Source organism: Corvus hawaiiensis, chromosome 2 (assembly GCF_020740725.1).
Source record: "Corvus hawaiiensis isolate bCorHaw1 chromosome 2, bCorHaw1.pri.cur, whole genome shotgun sequence".
NCBI classification, from domain to species: domain Eukaryota; kingdom Metazoa; phylum Chordata; class Aves; order Passeriformes; family Corvidae; genus Corvus; species Corvus hawaiiensis.
This window is the reverse complement of record NC_063214.1, coordinates 23,422,988-23,430,784: the sequence shown is the minus strand read 5'-3', so window position 1 is coordinate 23,430,784 and position 7,797 is coordinate 23,422,988.

The following is a 7,797-nucleotide window of genomic DNA, read 5'->3' as shown; positions in this document are numbered from 1 at the left end:
TGGTGATGTCCAAAAGCAACCTGAGACTTCAGGTGAGGTTGCCAGAGGGCTGCTCACTCTTTTCTTGCTCCTCCAGTCAACAAGTGCTGCAGAATTGATTACATCACTGCTAAAAATAGGTGAGGCTTTGTGTGTACTGATGTCCCACTAGGTGTCATTGGGCAGACAGACTTAGTCTTCTGTTGTGCTTTGTAGTTTCTGTGAATTTTAGAACATTTGTTACCTTACTCTCTGAAGCTGCTGAGTTGTATAAAATATAACAACATGCTTTGCACAGTGAATTGTAGAAATCTCATCTCTTATATCAAGTCAGAGGTGAAGCTCATGACTTGCTTTGTCTGTCATGCTTCATCTATTACAATAGGAACAAAAAAAATGTTTCATGGTCTTGATTAAAACCAAATATAAGCATGGAAATTGCCCACTAATTACCATCAATGTCAAGTAATTTTCTCCTATGCAGTAGTTATATTTGTTTATTATGCATGTTTATTATAGTCTTCTGGCCAGTGCTTATGATCAATACCCATTAAGGAAGAGGATGTAGAAAATTCAGGGTCTGACCTGCAAAGCCCAGTCAGAAGTACCATAGTTAAGTTCACACTGAGAAATATAACATGGTAGTATTGTGAGTTTTGTTATCCTGTCCTAGGTTCTCAGATACAAAACTCCCTCGAGTGCCTGAAGGCCTTTTATTTTGTGAAATAGTGTAAGTCTATAAAATTGGTATAGTTCTTGGGATAGTGTTGTAATTTCTATTTCACCTGCTGTCCTCTGGTGCAGCTCTGAACATGAGTCACCCTGTTCATTCCTAGTCTTTACCTAGGGACAGTCTTGCCAGCTCTGTGTTGCTGTATGTCCATTGATCCTTTTTTCTGTAAAAAAAAGTTTCATTTTCTGGAGTTGCATAGTTAGATTCTCAGGCTTTGTTTAGAGAGTTCCTGATCTCTTTTAGTCATGGAGAGGATTTTGAAAATTTGATCTCTAAGGGCTCAAAGGCTAAAAGAATGAATGTTGGAGGTATTACTTTAAGATTTTATGCATTCTGATATCTGATATAGCTTTTTGTGGCTTGAAAAAGGCATTACAGCCTTAAAGCATCTAACACAGTTCTATTATGATGAAAAGGCAATAATTTTGCTGCTTTAGAAAAAAGGCTTGGCAGTTAGGCACCTGAATCTGCATTTTTGGTGCAAAATGGGTGTGTGCTGACATTGTGGAATGAAACCATTCTGTATCAATGTGAAAGGGTTTTCCTCTGTGTTCTGCTGGTTGCTTTGCACTAGCTGCACTGGCTCTGGGAAATGGTATCTTCACATAGGAGAACCCTATAGTTCTACTTAGGACTAAGACAGGGAGCCTTCTGTTCTAATTAAGACCTTGTGCTGTAATAGCTATGGTGAGGTAAATTCCCTTAATTGTTAGTTTGGTGAATCTTGATTCTATTTTTCTCATTTCACTAACCCAACAATTTCCCTCCCTGTTGTCTCCCAGGGAGACTGTCTGGGAAAACATTCCAGAACAAATGAAATTCTGACCTTCAGTCATCAAATTGATGAGCAGCTTTTGTGGCATCTGACTGGTGTGGGCAGAAGTGATTCTGAAACCTGCATGACGCTTTGGGAGAAGGCTTGATTTGGGAAGAGGTCTTTGTGGGCTTTTTTTTTAGTCACATGTGTAATGGGGTCAACAGTAGTTCCTGGTAGTTTGATAGGTGCTTCACACCCTTTTCCATGAGATGGATCTTCTGGGACCAGAGTCTGGTTTGTTTAATAAGGTTTTATGTGCCACGTAGCTCACAGCCTGACTTGCTTTAATCTGTGACATTCAGAAAAGTTCTACTGGTATCCCCTCGGACTTAAGACTGAGCCCTTACTGAAAGTAAGTTCCTACTCACTCTGTTGAGAGCTGGCTAAAACGGCCCCTCAAGGTGGTAGAAAGAGGGATCATCCAGAAACCATTTTGGCAGAGGGGTATAGCAAACAAGGTATGTCTTAAACAGATTTCTCACTGGGACACAACTGCACAACAAAGCATCTCAACAGTTTCCAGAGCACAATGTTATATGACAGCCTTGGAGCCCAGGCAAAGCCACCTCTGGGCATAGTGCAGCTCCTGAAGTAGGTGTGCCCTCCGGTTCCTTTGAAATTCCAGTTTTCGTCTCTATAAATCTCTTGGCAGTACTTGTAACAAAATACCTCTGTCAGAGCAATTTATTACTACTACTGACATGATAATACAAGGCAAAATCATACATTGCTTAGAAATTTGAATTTCTGTTATAAAAATGCCACTGTCATGGCTGTGCATTACACAGTACCTGCATTTTCTCATTTGAAGTAGTACATTGTCTTCAGCTCTACTGCTCTGGCTTTCAGCTCTTTCCCCCCCCTCGCTAATAATTGGCAAATGATGGGATGTGATTACATGGCCATTTACAGTACTTATTAGCATTTCATTTATAACATTATCATATAAAACTGACTTAATTGCCCTCTGGGTGTAAACATTTAAATTTTGTAAATGGCAGCTTCATTCACTTCTCTGCCACTGAGGAATACAGTATATTACTTCTCAGAAAAGAAAACACAAATTTGTCATGGATGGCTACATCCACTGTATGTGAAGAAGAAAGGGCTTAAAAGATGCTATGGCTCCTTGGGAGTATATACAAGGATAACAACATAATTTGCATTCAGGCATTTGCATATATGGTACAGTAATTTGGCATGGCTCCTTTGGTTTTTATCTCAAAGGAGAGAAGGATTGTCATTTTTCCAGTTAGTATCCCAAAAATCACATAGCCTAGCGCTGAAAAAAAGCCTTTGTAAAACCATCCATGGCTTTGTCACTGTAGAATTGTTCTCAATAGAGTATTTATTGGTGCTTTGTCAAAGCTGCATTTAAATATACCGATTGATAGCTTGGCATTATTTTCTGTTGGAGAGTATTCCAGAAGCTAAGCAGAGGTCTGGGGACCTAAAAATCTGGGGACTTTTTTCTTGGTGCTTGGTCTGAAATTTCATTGCATTTCTTCTTCTGTTCTTACCTGTCTGTGGCCTGTGTGCTTATTCAGCCCAGCTGGGCATATTTTTAGCCATGCATCTTCTTGCAAGAGATTTCTGAACCACTTCAGGGAGCTATTGCTTTCCACCTCATGGTGCTTTTTAAATGCCCACTGCCGATCTCTTCCATAACACTCTGCCCTTGCCTCCAAATTATTGGCCATTTTCTTCTGAACTCTCTTTGGATAACAGCTCGCTCAAACCAGCCATCAATGTGCCAGATGCTGCTGTGCCAGGGCTGTCAGCCTGATCCAGAAAGCACTGAAGCCAGAGGAAAGCCTCCGTTGATTTTGGATCAGTACCATAATGAGGAACCAGGGAATTACATAATGGTCCATAACTTAAAACACTGAAATGTGAGCCTGCATCACAGTGCAAAGACTGAAGAGTTGAAGGGTAAAGGTCTTCCACAGCCATAACCAAGAGGCAACAGCAATTAGCTAATAAACCTAAAAAAAATAAAAGAAATGGCCAGGGTAATTTTTGTGGCTGGAGGAGGCTGAAGATGTTTGGCAGGCTGGGCAGAGCTCAACTTGGCAGTGGTGGGCTAGGAGCAGTGCAGCTGGCAGTGCTCCCTCTCGCTCTGGGGTGAGAGGAGAGCTGTGAGGGCTGTGGGGCGGGGGGGGAGCCATGGGGCTTCCTGAGGACTGAAAGGGTTTGGTCACAGACTGACACAGTGTGACATTTTGCTTTTGTTGGAGTTTGGTGGGAGCAAAGGGAGAAGCAGTTTGCAGTGCTGGTGGGATCTCAGCAGCTTTGGGAGGGTTGTGACTGTGATGAGAGGGTTGGTGGGGGTTGTCTCTGCTCCTGAAATCAGCCAGTCTTCACTCCTGCCCCTGAGTATGGGGAGGAAACAGCTGTGTCTGGAAAGGCAGGTGATGGGGACTAGGCCAGCATTCCTGAAAAACAAGGTGTTTCCTTCTGTGGTGCTGGGGCAAGAGTCACTCCTGGGAATCTCTCTCACAGCAAAAGGCTGTGCAGATGAGAGATGGGAAGAGACTGCCTACAGGAGAGTAGTCGTGAGTGTCCTGCCTTCTTCCTTCCCACTATGCTGCTATTTCAAGCAGTGCTAACTTGTCTGACCATGGGTGTGGCATTCAGAGGAGGGGGGCTGACATCTTCTCAAGGGCTTCTGCTCCGGTCTCACCTCTCCACCTGAGCATGGAGCACCTCTTGCCATGTAGCTGTATGCCTTTCTCCTATTTGTGCCTAGCTTGCTTCCAGCATCTTCCTGTTTGGGCATGATCCTACTGGCTTCCTCTTTTGCCAGAAAGCCACTCTTGAGCTGTCCTGTCCCAAAACTGCTGCCCCACATCCTTTTGCTCTTTTCTCTCAAGTGGCCAGCCCAGCGCTTGAACAGTTGCTTTGTACACTAAAGCCAGGATGGGGAAGATGAAGAGCAAGGTGATTTAAACCTGCATAAGGAGCTTCTTGGAGTTCACTGCAGTCACATCATTTGGGGGCAGCATCTGAAGCTGCTTAGTGCTCTGCTTTCCCACATCTCCCCTGGGCTGGACCGAGGGCAGCAGGAGTGCTCCTGCTCTACAGCTCCATGCAGTGCCTTTCAGGTGACAGTGTGATGAGTTCTTCCTCATCCCACCACCCAGAAACAGAGCCTGCAGTGCATGGAAGTGGTCTCTGGTTCAGGAGATGCTGCTGGGATGCCCAACCGTTGTCCCTAAGGTGTTGTTTATGGTTACTTGAAACACAGACTGCTTCTCTGCCTGAGGTGACACAACACACAAATGGTATCAGTGTTGTTTTTTCTCCTCTTCTGCAGTGTTTTTAGTCTCATCTGGGCTTCCTGAAGAAACCAGATAAGTTTTTGCTCTTTTATAAAGACCAGCAATGCATATTTCCATGGCAGACTCAGCTAGCTGGCCGATATTGTTTGCATCAGCAAGATTGTTACTTCAAATTTTCTTCTCCTTTCAGCTTTTGCCCAAAACAGCTTGATTCATTTCAGTGTCTCTCTTACTGACCTTGCAGGTTAACTTTTTCGAATGTCATGAGAATAGAGGAACTTTAGGAATAAACCAAAAATGTTGTCATACCTGAACATGCGCAGACAGGATGCGAAACACATTGTTTTAAATTGTTTTCCATGCAGGAATAGGGAGAGCAATTATTTGAGATAAGGAAGGAAAATAAATATGAAAAAGAAGAAATGTGAAATGAAAGAGGAAGGAAAAAAGGAAAACAGACCACCTCCCACATTCAAAAAATGGTAAATGATAATTGCAGTGGCCACGTTTCCATGGCTAATTCCTAAGGATGCACTGCCACCTGCCAGCCTTTAAGCGAAACGCATGGAAAAAAAAGTGGATTTCATTCCTAATTGTACTGTTTAACTGCCCAAATTGCTACGTGGCCGATATACCCATTTTAAAAAGGAAACAGCAATCAAGGACTTACACAGGGGTTTATACCTTTGCACTACACATTATGCAAAGGAGCAGAATACGTTTGCAAGACGAAGCACCCTGAGCCCAGCCAAGGCTGACCGTGGTTGTGAATCAGGGCTGAGGGGCATAGGGCAAGGCTTCCCAGAGACCCTCTTGCCCTGTCCTCTGCTGAAGGTATGAAACATTGTGAGGGCAAGGCACAAGTAACAGAGGTTCTGAGGAGTTGTTTATGCTCCTAGAAGAGATTAAATCTGCTGCGTATTATGGGATTGTTAAATGGGAGCGAAAGGGGTGCGTTGCTGAAACTTGAAGGTGACAAATAATGGAAGGAAAAGAAATATGGATTTAGGGTGGATGCCCAGGAATAATGGGATGAAATTTCAAAGGGAAACAAGAGTGTTGTGTATTAGGAAATGCTTCCACATACTGAGATCTATCAAGCTGTGAATAATATCTCAGGGGAAGCTTCTTTACCCCAGGCACTTTAAACTGGAAAAGAATAAACGATATGAAATTATTATAGAGTGAAGTCCTATAGTCGTAAGGGGATGAAATAGACAATCTAATAGGTTTTTATTTCCTCTCTGAGCTGACTCTCCATTGTCTTTCATTATGCAGCACAAGCTGTTCAAGCTTGCAAATCCAGCAGAACACTACTGCTGCTATGCACTCAGATGTCCATCATACAGCACCTGGTAAAGGGTGCATGGACTACAACTTTGCCTTGAACCTGCTGCAAGGCAATGTAAATTGCATTTCTGATCTCTCAGCCTCTTAGTCCCGGCTCAGATTTAGCTTTTCTTTAGCACTGTGTAGGGTCCATTACCATGAAGAATCTCATACATGCTTTGTTCAGTACATTTCTTAGATAAAAATACTTGTGTAATTTGAAGCAGTACACTGCCTTAAGACCTGATTGAGTCAAAACCAATTTAGCAAGGACGATCCAGTTACCTCCTCCTAAAGTGACGTTGTCTTCTCTTGGTGGGGTTGTGTGGGATGTAAAAATTCAGAAATGCCTCTGAAAATTAAACAAACCTTCCATCTCCCTTTTAAACTTTGAGTGTTCTTCTCTGGGTTGGGAGTGGGATAAAAGTAACTGTCTTGTGTTTGTCACTGAATGAACATTCTTGTGTCATTCTTAACAGAGACCTTGTGAGAAATGGCAAACAGATTAAAGGCATAGTTACTTGTGAGAGTTTGTCTTTTTGCATACAAAGGTGAATATTAGTGAAAATGATGGAAACACACAGTTGGAAAAACATATTGAGAACAGAATCAAACCCTGATTTTTATCACCTGGTTAAGCGAGCTGACTCCAAAAACATTGACTACAGAGTCTTTTTTGTTTTTGCTTTTATTCTGAAATACAGTTTTAAAAGAACCTCTCTAACTTTTGTCAAAAGCAGTCTGAGTTCATTCACACCCATTTAATAATGCTTTCCATAAAGGCACACACCAGTTGACCGTGGCCTTACAAGCCTCATGCATTAGCTGCCATCATAACACTCTGAATTCAACTGTCCTCTTCCCTTGTGAAAGTGCCTGTAATTTTTTTTTCCTTCACTCTGGGAATCATTTTAAAACAAGCTGCACTTACGGATACTAAGAGAAGTCTTGGTTTAAGGAGGCAATTACTATATGGTTTAAACTAGGTGTATACTGAGCCCTATTTACCTTAATTGAATATTAAGAACGTGCACTTGTTTCTAGAAAGAAGTGCTTGTCTGTCACTGAGCTTTGGGTACTGAGTTGATGGATTTATTCTTGGAGAATGCACAATTTAATCTGTACTGAATATAGGAAGAAAAATAGTTACCATTACCTACAGAGTGATGGCCAAGGCTACCTCACTCTGAAGACCAAAATTGGCTGACTGCACAAGGTAGCACCTGAACTGCTGCTTATCTCTGGTAAGAGCAGCAAAATATTCAGAGCCTCAGCTCTTGGTCCTCTGGCTGAACAAGAGGTTGTCACGTGATTGTGTTTTCCACCAGCAGGTCTCTCGAGTCTGGTTTTTCTCAAACACGTCTTGGAGATCTCACACACATTGTGGAGTCCCTGCTACAGACAGATTAAAATCCGGCTGTGAAAGTCAGAAGAGCACCAATCCCCAGCATCCTGTGTGTGGGAGCTCACACTTCTCCTTGCAGTTCAGACATGATCAGTGACCAAACCAGAGGACAGTTTTAGGGTACAACAATGCAAGTGTAGTTCTCTGGGTCACCAAGCACAGTGTCATGGCAGAGCACATAAAAATTTAAGCTGGGCCTGAGCAGTATTTCCTTGCAATCTGTTTTAGAAGCTGATTTGACATTGGGACAGCT